This window comes from Schistocerca piceifrons, chromosome 1, assembly GCF_021461385.2.
Source record: "Schistocerca piceifrons isolate TAMUIC-IGC-003096 chromosome 1, iqSchPice1.1, whole genome shotgun sequence".
NCBI classification, from domain to species: Eukaryota; Metazoa; Arthropoda; class Insecta; order Orthoptera; family Acrididae; genus Schistocerca; species Schistocerca piceifrons.
In genome coordinates, this window is record NC_060138.1 from 1,041,794,726 (window position 1) to 1,041,813,161 (window position 18,436).

Genomic DNA, 18,436 nt, shown 5'->3' on the forward strand with positions numbered 1-18,436 from the left:
CCATAGTGCTCAGAGCCAAGCCATCCGGCTCTGGAACCAGGGCGCAAAATTGTGAAGTCGTGATTTAGGCACTGTGCCACAACTGCGGCTGACCGATTTATCCGCTAAAAGGCACATATAAGGAGCTCAAGAACTTTGACCGTCGTTTTCTCAGAAACGGTCAAGTATCTGTGGATAAGCCGAGAGATGTGTTCGCTTGTTTTGAGTCCTCTTGCACTGAGCAAAGTTTCTGGGAAATCACGTTGCGGCACATGCCGTGTTCTCCTGTTATTACTCGTTTGCCATCTGAGCTCTCATAATCGTACAGTTTCCTCTCTCTTTTCTCCAAAATTCTCTGTTACTATAGCGAACATGGAACATGAAGAGAGAGTGGCAGTGCACGCACTAATAATAATAATGGCGTGTGTCGAGGGCCTCCCGTAAGGGTAGACCACTCGCCGGGTGCAAGTCTTTCGATTTGACGCCACTTCGGGGACTTGCGCGTCGATGGGGATGAAATGATGATTAGGACAACACAACACCCAGTCCCTGAGGGGAGAAAATCTCCGACCCAGCCGGGAATCGAATACGGGCCCTTAGGATTGACAGTCCGTCGCGCTGACCACCTTTTTTTTTGTTATCTCATTTTTTGTTCGTTAGAGTTCGGTGCAATTGTTCGTGGCGGACGTCCCATCACGCCCGTTGAAGTTCGTTATTGATCCATTCACTCAGTTTTTTTTTGTTATTATTACAGAGGGCAGCTAACCCTGTGACCGAACACGCTGAGCTACCGTGCCGGCGACCACTCGGATACCGGGGGCGGACAGTGCACGCACTTGTGTGTGGTGGTGTTGTCGCAGTTGATTCACAGAGTGCGAGGCTGCGCCCGCCTGTGGGCAGAGTTGTGAGCAGCGTCGTGTAGCGCAGCGCGTGTGACGTGGAGTGGAGAGGCGGAGAGAGTGACCACTTTTACTGCCGCTGGCCGCCACGCGTCTCAGTCGCCGCCGCAGCTTCCACCGACGCGGGCGTCCGTCTCTCGCGGCAGCAGGCAGGTAACCAAGGCCGCCGACCGAGGCTCACTCTCACTGCCTTCAGCTGCGTGCCGCCCCTCTTCTGCCTCAGCGCAGCTCGCATACACTCAGGTGACAAAAGTCATGGGACAGCACATGCACAGATGGCGGTAGTATCACGTACACAAGGTACAAAATGACAGTGCATTGGCGGAGCTGTCTTTTGTGCTCAGGCGATTCGTGTGCAAAGGTTTCCGACGGGATTACGGCCGCAAGACGGGAATGTAAGCGGTATGGTAGTTGAAGCAAGACGCGCAGGGGATTCCATTTCGGAAATCGTCATGGAATTTAATATTGCGAGATCGGCATCTACATCTACATCTACATCTATACTCCGCAAGCCACCTGACTGTGTGTGGCGGAGGGTACCTTGAGTACCTCTATCGGTTCTCGTATTGTTCGTGGAAAGAAGGATTGTCGGTATGCCTCTGTGTGGGCTCTAATCTCACTGATTTTGTCCTCATGGTCTCTTCGCGAGATACACGTGGGAGGGAGCAATATACTGCTTGACTCCTTGGTGAAGGTATGTTCTAAAAACTTCAACAAAAGCCCGTACCGAGCTACTGAGCGTCTCTCCTGCAGAGTCTTCAACTGGAGTTTATCTATCATCTCCGCAACGCTTTCGCGATTACTAAATGTTCCTGTAAGGAAGCGCGCTGCTCTTCGTTGGATCTTCTCTACCTCTTCTGTCAACCCTATCTGGTACGGATCCCACACTGCTGAGTGTGCAGTGGGCGAACAAGCGTACTGTAACCTACTTCCTTTGTTTTCAGATTGCATTTCCTTAGGATTCTTCCAATGAATCTCTGTCTGGCATCTGCTTTACCGACGATCAAATTTATATGATCATTCCATTTTAAATCACTCCTAATGCGTACTCCCAGATAATTTATGGAATTAACTGCTTCGAGTTGCTGACCTGCTATACTGTAGCTAAATGATAAGGGATCTTTCTTTCTATGTATTCGCAGCACATTACACTTATCTACATTGAGATTCAATTGCCATTCCCTGCACCATGCGCCAGTTCGCTGCAGATCCTCCTGCATTTCAGTACAATTTTCCATTGTTACAACCTCTCGATATACCACAGCATCATCCGCAAAAAGCCTCCGTGAACTTCCGATGTCATCCACAAGGTCATTTATGTATATTGTAAATAGCAACGGTCCTACGATACTTCCCTGCGGCACACCTGAAATCACTCTTACTTCGGAAGATGATTGTCCATGTGCTCTTACCTTGTTCATTAAACGACTGTGGGGAACTGTATCAAACGCCTTGCGGAAGTCAAGAAACACAGCATCTACCTGGGAACCCGTGTCTGGCACTCTGAGTCTCGTGAACGAATAGAGCGAGCTGGGTTTTAAACGATCGTCTTTTTCGAAACCTATGCTGATTCCTACAGAGTAGATTTATAGTCTCCAGAAAAGTCATTATACTCGAACATAATACGTGTTCCAAAATTCTACAACTGATAGACGTTAGAGACATACGTCTATAGTTCTGCATATCTGTTCGACGTCCCTTCTTGAAAACGGGGATGACCTGTGCCCTTTTCCAATCCTTTGGAACGCTACGCTCTTCTACAGACCTACGGTACACCGCTGCAAGAAGGGGGGCAAGTTCCTTCGCGTACTCTGTGTAAAATCGAACTGGTATCCCATCAGGTCCAGCGGCCTTTCCTCTTTTGAGCGATTTTAATTGTTTCTCTATCCCTCTGTCGTCTATTTCGAGATCTACCATTTTGTCATCTGTGCGACAATCTAGAGAAGGAACTACAGTGCAGTCTTCCTCTGTGAAACAGCTTTGGAAAAAGACATTTAGTATTTCGGCCTTTAGTCTGTCATCCTCTGTTTCAGTACCATTTTGGTCACAGAGTGTCTGGACATTTTCTTTTGATCCACCTACCGCTTTGACATAACACCAAAATTTCTTAGGATTTTCTGCCAAGTCAGTACATAGAACTTTACTTTCGAATTCATTGAACGCCTCTCGCATAGCTCTCCTCACACTACATTTCGCTTCGCGTAATTTTTGTTTGTTTGCAACGCTTTGGCTATGTTTATGTTTGCTGTGAAGTTCCCTTTGCTTCCGCAGTAGTTTTCTAACTCGGTTGTTGTACCACGGTGGCTCTTTACCATCTCTTACGATCTTGCTTGGCACATACTCATCTAACACATATTGTACGATGGTTTTGAACTTTGTCCACTGATTCTCAACACTATCTGTACTCGAGACAAAACTTTTGTATTGAGCCATCAGGTACTCTGAAATCTGCTTTTTGTGCAGTGTCAAGAAGGCGCCGAGAATACGAAGTTTCAGGCATTTCCTTTCGCCACGCCCAAGGCAGTGGCCGACGGCCTTTACTTAACGACCGAGAGCAGCGCCGTTTGCGCAGTCAGTATTAGCAGACAAGCAACATCATTAAATTACAGGCTCATATCGTTAACGTCGATATGCACCAGGATTTTAGAACATACTGTATATTGTATTCGAACATTGTGAATTACCTCGAATAAAATGGCCTATTGACACACAGTCAACATGGGTTTAGAAAACATCGTTCCTGTGAAACACAACTAGCTCTTTATTCACAAGAAGTGTTGAGTGCTATTGGCAAGGGATTTCAGATCGATTCCGTATTTCTGGATTTCCGGAAGGCTTTTGACACTGTACCACACAAGCGGCTTGTAGTGAAATTGCTTGCTCATGGAATACCGTCTCAGTTAAGTGCCTGGATTTGTGATTTCCTGTCAGAGAGGTCACAGTTCGTAGTAATTGACGGAAAGTCATCGAGTAAAGCAGAAGTGATTTCTGGCGTTCCTCAAGGTAGTGTTATAGGCCCTTTGTAGTTCCTTATCTATATTAACAATTTTGGAGACCACCTGAGCAGCCGTCTTAGGTTGTTTGCAGATGACGCTGTCGTTTATCGACTAATAAAGTCATCAGAAGATCAAAACAAATTGCAAAACGATTTAGAAAACATATCTGAATGGTGCGAAAAGTAGCAGTTGACCCTAAATAACGAGAAGTGTGAGGTCATCCAGATGAGTGCTAAAAGGAATTCGTTAAACTTCGGCTACACGATAAACCAGTCTAATCTAAAAGCCGTAAACTCAACTAAATTCCTAGGTATTACAATTACGTACAACTTAAACTGGAAGGAACACACAGAAAATGTTGTGGGGAAGGCGAACCGAAGACTGCATTTTATTGGCAGCACACTTAGAAAATGTAACAGGTCTACTAAGGAGATTGCCTACATTACGCTTGTCCGTTCTCTTTTAAAATACTGCTGCGCGGTGTGGGATCCTTACCAGATAGGACTGACGGATTACATCGAAAAAGTTCAGAGAAAGGCAGCATGGTTTGTATTATCGCGAAATATGGGAGAGAGTGTCACAGAAATGATACAGGATTTGGGCTGAACATCATTAAAAGAAAGGCGCTTTTCGTTGCGACGGAATCTTCTCACGAAATTCCAATCACCAACTTTCTCCTCCGAATGGGAAAATATTTTGTTCACACCGACCTACATAGGGAGGAACGATCACCAAGATAAAATAAGGAAAATTAATGCAGGTAGGGAAGGATATAGGTGTTCATTCTTTCCGCGCGCTATGCGAGATTGGAATAATAGGGAATTGTGAAGGTGGTTCCATGAACCCTCTGCCAGGCACTTAAATGTGATTCGCAGAGTATCCATGTAGATGTTGATGTAGAAATAACAACCGCTGAAATCGGTTTGGGATATACGACGGAAGTGTCTGTTAGGACAGTGGGGCGAAATTTGGCGTTAATTGGCTATGGCAGAAGACAACCTACGCGAATACCTATGCTAACAACAAGATATCGCCTGCAGTGCCTTTTCTGGTCTCGTGATCACATCGGTCGGAACCTCGGCGACCGGAAAATCGTGGCCCTAGTCAGAGGAGTCCCGATTTCAGCTGGTAAGAGCTGAAGGTAGGGTTCGTGTTTGGCGCACAAGCCATGGATCCAAATTGGCAACAAGGCACTGTGCAAGCTGGTAGCAGCTCCATAGTGGTGTGGTCTGAGTTTACATGTAATGGACTGGGTCCTCTGGTCCAACTGAACTGACCATGGACTGGAAATGGTTTCGTTCAGCTACTTGGAGACCGTTTGCAGCCATTCATGGATTTCATGTTCCGAAACAACGGTAGAATTTTTGTGGATGACTGTGCGCCATGTTACCGGGCCACAATTGTTCGCGATTTGTTTCAAGAACTGGACAGTTCGAGGGACTGATTTGACTTCACACATCGCTCAACGTGAACACAATGGAACATTTATGGGACATAATCGAGAGGTCAGTTCGTGCACGAAATCCTGCACCGACAACACTTGCGCAGTTATAAAAGCCTATAGGGGAAACATAGTTTAGTATATCTGCAGCTGATTTCCAACGACTTGTTGTTTCCATCCCACTTCGAGTTGCTGCATTATGCCGGGCAAAAGGAGTTCCGACATGATATTAGGAGATATTTCATGACTTTTGTTACCTCATTGTATAGCCCAGCTTCAATTACTTCACATCTGACGTTTAAGGTACGAAATTGCGTTGTTTTTCCGATAAGTTACAAAGGGGGGGGGGGCAAAAATATAGGAAACCACAAGAAATTCGTGTCTGAGAATAAATGCAGATGCTAGCCAAAACTGGAGGTTGCGCTGTTGTATTTGACAACTAACGGTATCTGTGGAATGTCTTCAATACGTTGCAAGTGTCAGCCGTGTTCGGAACTGTGTTCTTTGTAGTTGTGAGTGCATTATGTGGGAACGCAGTGCATTAAAACGTGGGCGAATTATTGGTGATCGTATAGTGGATGGTTCTGTAACCGAATTATCCGAAATGTTTGGTGTTTCAAGAGGCACCGTATCGATTTATACCGCACACAGGGAAGAAGAAAAACATCATCTGCTAAGTCACAACGCGGGCGAAAGTGTGTGTTGAGTTTCACGGCGGGTCATTGAAGAGTATTGTGACGAAAAATAAGACGACAGTTCTAAAAGTCACTGCAGAACTGAATGTCGCATTCACGACCCCGTGAGCACCAAAACAAGATGAAGGGAACCCTTAAGCAGGGGACTGCAGGGACAGCTCTAATTCCAAAGCTACTCATCAGTGATGCAAATGCTCGTAACAGGAAAATATGGTGGCGAAGCCATAAAACCTGGACTCTGTATATAGGGCAATGGAAGAGTCGCATTTGGTCGGATGAGTCTTATTTCACATTGTCTGCAACTTCTGGCTCAGTTTACGATCCAAGAGCGCAAGATGGGGGGGCACCAGATCGCAATATTATTGCACCTTTGTGGTCTACTTTGGCAAGAAGGGTGCGTGATCGCTGTACACCTCCCTCATTGTTATCAGAACTCACCACTATTTTGCAAGAATAGTGGAATGAGATTCCATTGAAAACCATGCTGGTTCTGTATATATCCGTATCGAGACGGTTGGAAGCTGTTTTGAATGCTATCAGTTTTACTACACCGTATTAAGCCCGGTAATGCGCTGTGTTTTTGGTGTTTCCATATTTTTCTACACCACCTGTATTTCTGCAGGCAGCTACTAAGGCTCTGTGCACTCAGTAGTGGTAACAAAAGTCTCTCCTACAAAAAACACAAAAATTATCTTAACGTAACGTGTGGTGTAGTCTTCTATAATTTATCTAAGCTTGTTAAAAATCTGTACAAATAATTATAATTACAGGTAGAGTTGTGTTAATTTTTTTTCAAACTGATGAACTTATCCAGTCCATGAAACAATTTCAAACTTATCATGTCATATTTCGATTACTACTGAACATAAATAGTTCTATTTTTTCGTTGATTACCAAAATATCTTGCTCTTCAACGCTTCCTTCCAATGTTTTGTATCGCATTGCGTTTGTTATATGTAGCCTTTTGAAAAAAAAGCGTGTTTCTTTTTGCAATGTTGCCTTTATTTAGCAAGTGACATGCATGAAGTTTAAAATCTTTCTTCTACAAAAATCATGAAAAAGTCCTGAAATTCACATATGATGTACGTCTCTAGGTTGTCTCCAAGCATGTAAAAAAAGTTCTTCTCTTTAATCAGGGCCAGAAATACGGCTCTTCTTTAAGCTGGAGAAATTTTCGTGTCTGGAAAACTTTCATGTTTAAAAATGGCGGGGACAATGCTTTGCGCAGCGGAAGTAGCAACACACTGGGAGCTGGCAATGCTATGTTCAGTTGGTGGATTGCTGGTGGGACCAGACCAGCGACTCGCTCTCAAATGTCAACTGATGAAAATAGGATCATATACGTCTTGGAAACTTTAATTCCACCTGACGCCCACAGCTATGAGTTTCTGGATATTGGAGATGCTGCTCCTTTATTCACGTGCAAACCAGGTGGAGTTTATATAATTAGACCCAGAAGTAGGCCGCTGCAACCGTGGCCGAAACGTTGTTTTTTTTCCCGCAGCAGTAGTTTTATACATTATGGTGCGGTACCATACTCAGAAAACTTTTATGTCAGATGGAGTTTCTGAGCCACTTCACAGCTGCTACTTAAATGTACACGTACGAGTCTGCACCTCACGAGCTCGTTTAGAAAGTGACGATTGTGACACTACGGCAGCTGAGTGTGCCAACTACATAAGAATTTCACTTTGGGTGTCTAGCAACCTCCTGATGCAGATTTTTCCGTAATAGTCATAGATATACGTATTTTACACGTAGTTAATCACCCGTCGTCTCGACGAGTGTAACAAGTCGATTTGAAGCGTAAGTGATCTTTGTGTGGTTACGAGTGAATATGAAAGTGAAAGCAAAGTAGAGAGCGAAACCCGTTACGATCGCCCAGGCTAGTTTTCTCAAAGAGGCAACGTGCTTGAAAAAGCATCTCACCGGCAGTGTCCTATTTCCTCACAGCACCCCTATACCGACGGCAAGTCTGGCGTTTATTTCGTCTAATCCATGGTGGGAATGGTTACGACTACGATTGCATCTCAATATTTGTGGCTGAATAAAATCCGCCTGCTGTCACAAAACGTGTTTTATCAATCTACACTGTTTTCGAAATTTGTGGGTTCGTTTTCAGGCACTATTTACTATCACAACATGTTCTTACATCAGCTTTTTGCAACTGCTCTGCTGCAGAAGTATGTAGCTAAGCATTTATGCATCTTGATTCGAGCGGCTTGTATCACCATCAAATGTGTGTGTGAAATCTTATGGGACTTAACTGCTAAGGCCATCAGTCCCTAAGCTTACACACTACTTAACCTAAATTAGCTTAAGGACAAACACACACACCCATGCCCGAGGGAGGACTCGAACCTCCGCCGGGACCAGCCGCACAGTCCATGACTGCAGCGCCTGAGACCGCTCGGCTAATCCCTCGCGGCGTATCACCATCATGATTACCACATTATCATCATTATCATTGTAACCTTCGTTAACCATGTGACTTTCACTCTTACCCTCCAGACTTCTTCAGGTATTGCAACTTTACTATATGAATCCACGTCTCTCCCAAAGACATTTGTCTGGAGTGTAGCCTTGTTAGTTAGTTAGTTACTTTCATGTTCCATGGATCATTTTGCACGATAAAGCGTCATGATGTGGAACGAGTCAATTGACATTCACATTGCAAAGTAATCTGTACATCTATTTGTACTCTAAACATTACCATTCATTCATTTCATTCATTCATATCATTTTTGCCCTTATGGACAGTGTTTGAACTCAAATATCTCATGATGACACAATTTTCGCTTCTTTCCTTTCTTCCTTTTCTCTTCCCAAAATCTCTTCATCCTTTGACTATGCTCTTGTTTTCTTTGTTCTGTCCATAATGCTACAGTCCTCCTCTTCTCATTTATCATAAATTTTGCGTTCCTAATTTTGTTCCTGAATTCCTTTCTGTCTTTTATCATTTGTTTGTTGATCCCCAGTTGCCTTATGTCTTCCTCTATTTCATGATACCAATTTGTTTTAAGGCTTAATGTTTTACTACATCAAAGATTCACTTTGTAGGTCTGGTGTTGTCCATTCTCTGTATGTGTCCGTAGAAATTTAGTCTGCGTTTCCTGATCATGTCTGTGAGTCTGTCAGTGTGTTGGTATAACTCGCTGGTATATCTTTTCATCCATATGCCATCTTTGTGTATTGGTCCGAATATTTTCCTGAGAATTTTGCGTTCTATTTTTTATGTCTCTATAATGCCTGATGCTCCAATTGTGATCGTTTCTGACGCATGTAGTGCTTCTGATAATACAACTGTTTTGTAGTATCTAATTTTGGCCTGTCTTGATATGCTTTTGTTATTATAATGTGACCATGTGAGTTCGTATGCTTTCTGTAGTCTTTCTGTTGGTTCTACGTTGATCCTCCTATTTGTATGTATTCCCCTAAATGTTTAAATTTTTCGACTCTTTTTACGGAACCGTACATCGTTTGCATGATGTGTACATCCGAGATATGGAGGCGGCCTTGCCTGCTGCTATCGAGCGTGCAGGGCGCAGTCGTCTGCATTTTGTGGATCACGTCAGCGCCACCGACACATGGTGGTAAGTTCGTATGGGACCAAACTGTTGAGGTCATCGGTCGCTAGGCTTACACACTTCTTAATGTAACTTAAACTAACTGACGCGAAGGACAACAACACACATGTGCCCGAGGGAGGACTCGAACCTCCAACGGGTGGAGCAGCGCGAACCGTAGCAAGGCGTCCCATACAGCGGCAACGACGCATGCCGCAATGGTTCTGACGCCAGCCTCAGTTGATACAGGTGGCCTCGCACGCAGGGTGCAAGCAGAGCTCGCAGTTTGCACCATCGTTCCCAGAATGTATCGGGGTCCTTTGGTTTGGAGCCGAGTGGAGGGTCTCTGCCACAGATTTCGTCGACTCTGTGTAGATTTCCAGACCTGTGTTATCGTGTAGGGATTTGTAGGATTCCCCTTGATAGGTCAGGGGTGCATTCCACACAGGAAGCACCTACTCAGCATAGTACTTGTAGAGTGCACATAGGAGTCTTTTAGACTATACAGTAGTTTGAGGTGATCTGATGAACACTCGCCACGACAAGGGAAGTCAGAGCCCGCTTAATAAAGACACTTCGACTGCCAAAATTTCATCAATAAACTGTCGAAGTATTCGTACTAAAGTTCCCTTCAGGAAAGTTCTGGCGGTCAAATCATTCTTGGGACCGAGAGCTGGCTCAAACCCGAAGTGGAAAGCTCTGGCGAATGATGGAATGTATATCGCAAAGACAGATTGGGGGCCATAGGAAGTGGAGTGTTCATTGCAGTTGACAAAAATATTGTCTCTACTGAGATTAAATTTGAATATGTCAGTGGAGTTATCTGGTCGCGTTTAACAGGTATAGGTAAAACAAAGTTAATTGTTGGATATTTTTAACGCCACTCGATTCCTCTAAAAATGGTTCAAATGGCTCTGAGCACTATGGGACTTAACATCTGTGGTCATCAGTCCCCTAGAACTTAGAACTACTTAAACCTAACTAACCTAAGGACATCACACACATCCATGCCCGAGGCAGGATTCGAACCTGCGACCGTAGCAGTCGCGCGGTTCCGGACTGCGCGCCTAGAACCGCTAGACCACCGCGGCCGGCTCGATTCCTCTGTAACAGTGTAAGTGGGCTGCTTCTGTGTTGGCAACACTGTGTAGCGCTTTGCATTGGATCTCTGACTGCGCTTTCTTTGTAAGAGACTCTGTGGCTGGTCGGACTCGTTGTTGGAAGTTAATCGACAGCACTGTTGGCCAGTTGGAACTTAGTCGCCAGCAGTGATGGAAGTACTGTTGGGCAGTTGGGGGTGAACAGCCAGCAGTGATGTTAGATGTGAGAAGTTAGCATTGATGGAGGGTAGAGGTCTGAAGTGTTAGCGTAGGCTAACGATCTGTACATGTTCGACTTGGAGATTGAATACTATTCATGATTATATACCTTTGTGCTAGATGTCAATGACGATTTATATTCGTGTTTGAACTGGATGGCACATTATTAAGGTAAAAATACATTATTTGGTTTGCAACAAAATCTTTCCTTTGCTTACCACACGCCTATTAGTAGTTAGTGGTTTTAGTAGTTAGAATCTTTTATTTAGCTGGCAGTATTGATGCTCGCTGTATTGCAGTAGTTCGCTTAATGAAGATTTTTGTGAGGTAAGGGCTTAATGAAATGTATAGGCTATTGTTAGGATTTCTTTCTAGCCAGGGCCATTCTTCTGTATTAATTATTTGAATTCAGGTTGTAATTTTTTTGAGCAATCAGATTGCGATGCTCTAGAATATTGTGGGTCTGTGTTGACATGAAAAGAAAAAGTAAAGAGAAAGTAGGCTCAGTACGTTCAGTTTTACTTAGCTGTTTCAGAATCAAATAACGTAAAAGTTTCATCTTCTCAGTCATTCAGCAACTTAAGTACAGATTCACATATTTAAATAAAGAAGTTTCACAGTAGAGTCATTCAAAGATTGTCTACGGTCAGTACGTGTAAATACGCAGATCATGCGACTTTAACCGAGTATAGACTGAGGTGTCTTCGGATTAATTGCGGAGGGGTATAGATAGACAGTGGTGCGAAATACTTTTGAACACGTTTTCCGAAATCTGTCTTGAGCAGTTAGCTCAGCAGCCCACACGCCATGGAAATATCTTAGACCTTGTTGCTACGAATAGGCCGGATCTTATAGACAGAGTCGGTATATAAACGTGATTAACAGTCATGGCCTCGTTATAGCAACAATGGTTGCGAAAGTTAATAAATCGCTCAAGAAGGCAAGGAGAGAGTTTGTGCCAGATAGAGCAGATAAGCCATTGTTAGCATCGTACTTAGACAATGAACTGACTATACTTAGTTGCAGTAAGATGAACGTAGAGGAATTATGGGTGAAGTTTAAGCAGACTGTAAATCGTGGTCTGGAGCGTTGCGTGCGTAGTAAGTGGATAAGGGATGGAAAAGATCCACCATGGTTTAGTAACGGAATTCGGTAGATGCGGAGGAAGCAGAGGCTGTCGCACTGACGGTTCAAAAGACAAGACAAAAATAACTGCAAGCAAAGGTTAGTAGAGCTTCGCGCGTTAGTGAGAAGATCTGTTGGCGAAGCATGCAACAGATACCACAGTCATACCTTAAAAAAACATATGGGAGAGAACTCGAGAAAGTTCTGCTCGGATATAAAATCGCTCTAAGGGTTTTAGGCTTCCGTTCAGTCCCTTGTTGATCAGTCTGTTGTGTCAGTTGAAGATAGCGAAACAAAAGCCGAAGTTTTAAATTTCACATCCAAGAAATTGTTCACACAGGAGAATCGTAGAAACATACTCAATAGAGACAAAGGCATCGTCAGGACTGCCCCAGGGAAGTGTGATAGGATGGCTGTTGTTCAAAAAAATTGGTTCAAATGGATCTGAGCACTATGGGATCTAACATCTGAGGTCACCAGTCCCCTAGACTTAGAACTACGTAAACCTAACTAACCTCAGGACATCACACACATCCATGCCCGAGGCAGGATTCGAACCTGCGACCGTTCCGGACTGAAGCGCCTAGAACCGCTTGACCACGGTGGCCGGCAAGATAGAGGATTATTTAGACAAAATTTCTAGTTGGTGTGATGAAATACAGCTATCTCTAAATGTGGAAAAATGTAAATTAATTCGGATAGGTACGAAGAACTATCCTGTAATGTTTGGATACGGTATTATTAGTGTTCTGCTTGACACAGTGAAGTCGTTTAAATATCTGGGCATATTTTTCTATGCAGGCATTGATCGTCTTGTTGCTCAGTGGGATAAACGTGTTAACAGTTACGGCAATTACTTCTAAAACAGTAAACAGTTTACTGCTTTTTTCCATCTCGTTTTCATATGACTGCCCCTTATACAAAACATCGATGTAATCAGAATATGAGCTCAGAGTCAGAGGTTAATCTATGCGAAAGTGATAGGTGACGTGGGCTGCGTGTGGCTACACTTCTGACCGGAGCAACAATGCTGCCTCTGGCCAGAGGAGTTGTCTCTTGCAACCTGGGAACCAGACAACGGAAGAGGCAGATTCAGCCACAATGCCCTCCGGAACGCTCAAGGAATCGACAGTATAGACTGCCGTGGAGTGATTGAGTGCGTTGTTGAATGTAGCAGTTAAAAACTGATGTTCTGATTACAGTAATAGGCATAGATTTCGTAGTAGGTGCAGTTTTTGTTAGTGGTAAAATTGCGAGGGGCATTCAATAAGTAATGCAACACATTTTTTCCCGGCCAATTTCGGCTGAAAAAAATGAGGAATTTGTTACGGGACATCGTGGATAATTCCCGCTTCAGCCCCTAGTTTCATGAAGTCCCGGTAGGTGGGGGCACTGTACATAGCCTTCAAAACGGCGTCTGTAACGGAAGTGCGTTCCAAGCAGAGAGCTGTAAGTATCTTTTGGCGGAAAACCAGAGCATCGCAGATAATCACAGGCGCTTGCAGAATGTATGTGGTGACCTGACAGTGAACAGAAGCACGTTGAGACTGTGGGCAACGCTTCTGTCTCATCATCGCAACAAGGTCGCTCAAACCCGCCCGATCTCCTGCGTGTCGGCCGGCCACAAACAACTGTAACTCCTGCAATGTTCAAACGTGCGGACACTCTCATTCGTGATGATCGACGGATTACAACCAAACACTTCGCTGCTCAACTGGACGTCTCTGTCGGTAGCGCTTACACACTCGTCCGCCAGTGCCCGTTGGTTCCTCTCCACCTAACAGCAAAACAAAACAAAACAAAAAAAAACAAAAAAATGGTTCAAATGGCTCCAAGCACTATGGGACTTCACATCTGAGGTCATCAGTCCTCTGGACTTAGAAACCACTTAAACCTACCTAACCTAAGGACATCACACACATCCATGCCTCAAGCAGGATTCGAACCTGCGACCGCAACAGGCGCGCTGTTCCTGACTGAAGCGCCTAGAATCGCTCGACCACAGCGGCTGGCCCTAACAGCAGACCTAGAGAGCTAGGACCATCCGTGCAGAATTGCTTGCACGTTACGAGGCTGAGTTTCTCATTATGCAGCAATACTGCTTCCCTGCAATTGGGGGTTTAGAATGTGTGACTGCCAAAGGATCTGGGTATTCCACTCACGATACCGCCAAACGTTTTACCTCGCTAGACGGACTTGAAGGGGGACCACTCGACATCGTGAAGGCAACTGAGGAGGTGCTCCAAGGAGAAGGTTTCGAAATGCCGACATAACAGGCGCGAGAGCGGTGTGCTAACCACATGCCGTGCAGTGGCGCTTTAGGGCAAAGTATGAAGCAGCAGTCGGCCCATTCTCTGGCTGGACTCAACCTGGTGATTACTAGGGACCGGATTTTCATGCAATTGCATACTTTTTTCTATTATTCGAGAAGCGTGCTCTTAGGATAACATGTTCGAATTGTTTATTTTCTTACGTTTTAGGCATGGTTCTATAGTGAATGTAAATGCAAATTTTGCATGTTTTGTGAATAAGCATACTATTTTGTAAAATCAATTGTACTGCATGTTTTGCGTGTTTTTTGACTGAAATACTTATTCTTCAAAAAAAAAATTAAACTTTGTGTTCATTTGTTCGGTCGTTGTGAAAGCTTATCTATTTATTTATAATTTGCATTCTTTCCGGGTTGGCTGCTGAGGACTAGCCTTCGCGCTTGTTCACAATACGTGGCCTTGGTTGCGGGACTTCGCCGGTCCCCCCACAGAGTTGCACCAACATGGGTGTTAAGGGATTAGTCGGAACCGTGTCTTTCGGAGCTGCTTACAGTGTAATACCAAGCAAAAGTTTTAACATTATAATTTAATTTGTGTACGATTTTTAAAATGTTTCATTTAATAATTTTCGTTACACCTAAATTAATACAACTCTACAGCGACGAATGACTTATTTTCGAAGCCTCTCTCAGTTACCTATCTTAAGTTGACTGGATGTTCTGTCTAAAGAAAATCAGTTCACATCTGTGGTGAGCGACGACTACTGGCTAATGGCTTGGTGGCGTGTTTTAAGTTCTTCGCGATTAAGTGCTATGCCGAAAGTGAAAACAAGTAATCAGTTTAGATTGCAACAATATGAGCGAGAGTTCGAAGGAGCGTTGATAACGACAGATGGCAAAGTACTTTATTGCCGTGCGTGTGAAAAAACAGTTGTTAGTGAAAAATGTCTGAAAGTCGTTCAGTATGTGGACATCAACAAACATCAGGAGGACGTAAGAAGTAAATCCACGAAAAGTGGTCCCGTACAGGTGTTGTTAGGTGAATGTTCTAACAGAACTTTTTCGCAGCTTTCTTTTGATTTGTGCGAAGCCTTTTCGACGGCAGATATTACGCTGTGGAAATTAACTAATCCTGATCTGAGAAATTTCATTGAGGAAGTATACGCAGAGTAAAGTGTCAGACGAATCCACTATACATAAAAATTACGTACATCTACATCTACATGATTACTCTGCAATTCACATTTAAGTGCTTGGCAGAGGGTTCATCGAACCACAATCATACTTCTACCATTCCACTCCCGAACAGCGCGCGGGAAAAACGAACACCTAAATCTTTCTGTTCGAGCCCTGATTTCTCTTATTTTATTTTGATGATCATTCCTACCTTTGTAGGTTGGGCTCAACAAAATATTTTCGCATTCGGAAGACAAAGTTGGTGACTGAAATTTCGGAAATAGATCTCGCCGCGACGAAAAACGTCTTTGCTTTAATGACTTCCATCCCAACTCGTGTATCATATCTGCCACACTCTCTCCCCTATTACGTGATAACACAAAACGAGCTGCCCTTTTTTGCACCCTTTCGATGTCCTCCGTCAATCCCACCTGGTAAGTATCCCACACCGCGCAGCAATATTCTAACAGAGGACGAACGAGTGTAGTGTAAGCTGTCTCTTTAGTGGACTTGTTGCATCTTCTAAGTGTCCTGCCAATGAAACGCAACCTTTGCTTCGCCTTCCCCACAATATTATCTATGTGGTCTTTCCAACTGAAGTTGTTCGTAATTTTTACACCCAGGTACTTAGTTGAATTGACGTACAACAGTGCTACGACCAAACTATTAAAAAAAATACGGGATCAAAGCCAAAATAATTTTATATGGGTGTCAATCGACGGAAAACAAGACTGTGAGGGACGGTTTATTTCAAATATTGTAACTGGGTCTCTTAACAAAAATTTACGGTCTACGCAGTATCTACTTTTAATAGAGCGGTTCCAAATGACAAATAGCTCCGGAGTTTCCTCATCTTTTTCTCGGTTTCATGAATTTACTATGGCCAAATGGCATTCAGGACGAGCAACTATTACTGTTTGTGGTTGAAGCAGCAAGTTACGTGATCAAATTTGGTCTGGCGCTCAAAAATATATTTCCAAATATAATACATTTGACTTGTCTTGCTCATGGTTTGCACTGCGTTGTTGAAACTATGCGTACTTGTTTTCGTCCTGTTGACAAGTTGGTGTCTGCTGAAAGGAAGACGTTTGTTAAAGCGCCTTGCAGAAAACAAGCCTTCAGAGCAGCAGCACCTGATATTCCCGTGCCACGAGAACCAGTCATAAGAGCGGGGGCACATTGTTGTCTGCAGTGATTTACTTAAAACCGAAGATTTAGAAACTCTTAAAAACGTCGTTTCTACGTCTGATCCTAAGAGTGCAGCATCAGTTCAAACTGGCCAAGAGGTTCTGAGCACCCCAGAAATAAAAAAAAACTTCCTGGTAGATTAAAACTGTGTGCCGGACCGAGACTCGAACTCTGGACCTTTGCCTTTCGCGGGCAAGTGCTCTACCAACTTTTTTTTCCGTTTTTGATCGCTGTGTTCGTTCGTCGCGGACGTCGCAAGACATCCTGTTCAAGTTCGGTGGTTGATCCTTCAACTCAGTTTTTTATTACAGAGGCCAACCGGCTCTCTGACCGAACACGCTGAGCTACCGTGCCGGCTGTCCAACTGAGCTCCCCAAGCACGACTCACGCCCCGTCCTCACAGCTTTACTTCTGCCAGTACCTCGTCTCCTACCTTCCAAACTTTACAGAAGCTCTCCTGTGAACTAGCACTCCTGAAAGAAAGGATATTGCGGAGACATGGCTTAACCACAGCCTGGAGGGGGGGGGGGGGGGGGGGGTGTTTCTAGAATGAATTTCCCACTCTACAGCGGAGTGTGCGCTGATATGAAACTTGCTAGCAGATTAAAACTGTATGCCAGACCGAGACTCGAACTCGGGACCTTTGCTTTTCGCGTGCAAGTGCTCTACCAACTGTGCTAGAAGCACCACCCAGGCTGTGGCTAAGCCATGTCTCCGCAATATCCTTTCTTTCAGGAGTGCTAGTTCTGCAAGGTTCGCAGGAGAGCTTCTGTAAAGTTTGGAAGGTAGGAGACGAGGTACTGGCAGAAGTAAAGCTGTGAGGACGGGGCGTCAGTCGTGCTTGGGCAGCTCAGTTGTTAGAGCATTTGCCCGCGAAAGGCAAAGGTCCCGAGTTCGAGTCTCGGTCCGGCACACAGTTTTAAGCTGCAGGAAGTTTCATATCAGCGCACACTCCGCTGTAGAGTGGAAATTTCATTCTATAAACCCCAGAAATAGTAGCTAATCTTACGTATATATCTGCTCATTTTTGTCACCTTCCAGGAGCAGCTATTTCTACGGAGACAGGCATTTCTACTCTTTGTGATTTATTGAGCGTGTTCTAACCACAATCTCTAAAACTGATTCTCTCCTTGGAACAGTTGGTGAAATAGTGAAGGAAAAAGTTGAGAGCATACTTTCAAAAAATTCAGCATGTGAACAAATTTGAGAAATTGAAGAAATTTTAACCGGTAAGCGCACTGAACTTCCGAGGAACATATCGCTAAGAGCGGGGCAAGTAGCCGCTTTTGTACATGCACCATTACGTTCGGTGTGCTACCTTTGTTCAGAAGTTCGAAATAATAGAAAAGCTAGTAGTAAAAATGTTAAGAACATCGGGGACCAGGTATAACCACTGTGAAAATATCTCGACATACTAAGGAATGTCCTGAAACAGGTAGTAAATACCGACACTGGACCGACATTAATCACCGGAACGTCGCTTAAAGAAAGTGTGCTGATCCCGTTTCCCGCAGGCATTACGCTAGGTTACATAAGGCCGAGAGCGCTCGGCAGGAATGTTTTGCAAGCTATGACGTTTAGACTGGCAATGAGAAGCGGACAAGGTAAAAATTAGGAAGGAAAGTCGAGGAAACAGTTACAGTTTGAAGAGTTGAGTCAGTCCGTTACCTGTGGTCTGGTGTTCCTGTTGGTAGAGTCCTTCTCCCATAAGGCAGATATAGATCGATCACACTTTCAGACGGCCCCATCTAATAACTACTTTTATCGTAAACGTTTTTATATT

The 18,436-nt window shown here is 44.1% G+C and overlaps 1 protein-coding gene across 1 annotated transcript in view; it reads left to right on the plus strand.

Moving 5' to 3' along the window:
• Nucleotides 1-987: 987 nt before the first annotated feature.
• The window catches only part of LOC124801480 (progestin and adipoQ receptor family member 3-like), a 129,582-nt gene continuing 112,133 nt past the window's right edge, over nt 988-18,436 (plus strand). The window contains exon 1 of the mRNA XM_047263077.1: nt 988-1,031. The gene's annotated coding sequence lies outside the window, so the exon portion shown is untranslated. The remainder of the gene's footprint in view (nt 1,032-18,436) is intronic.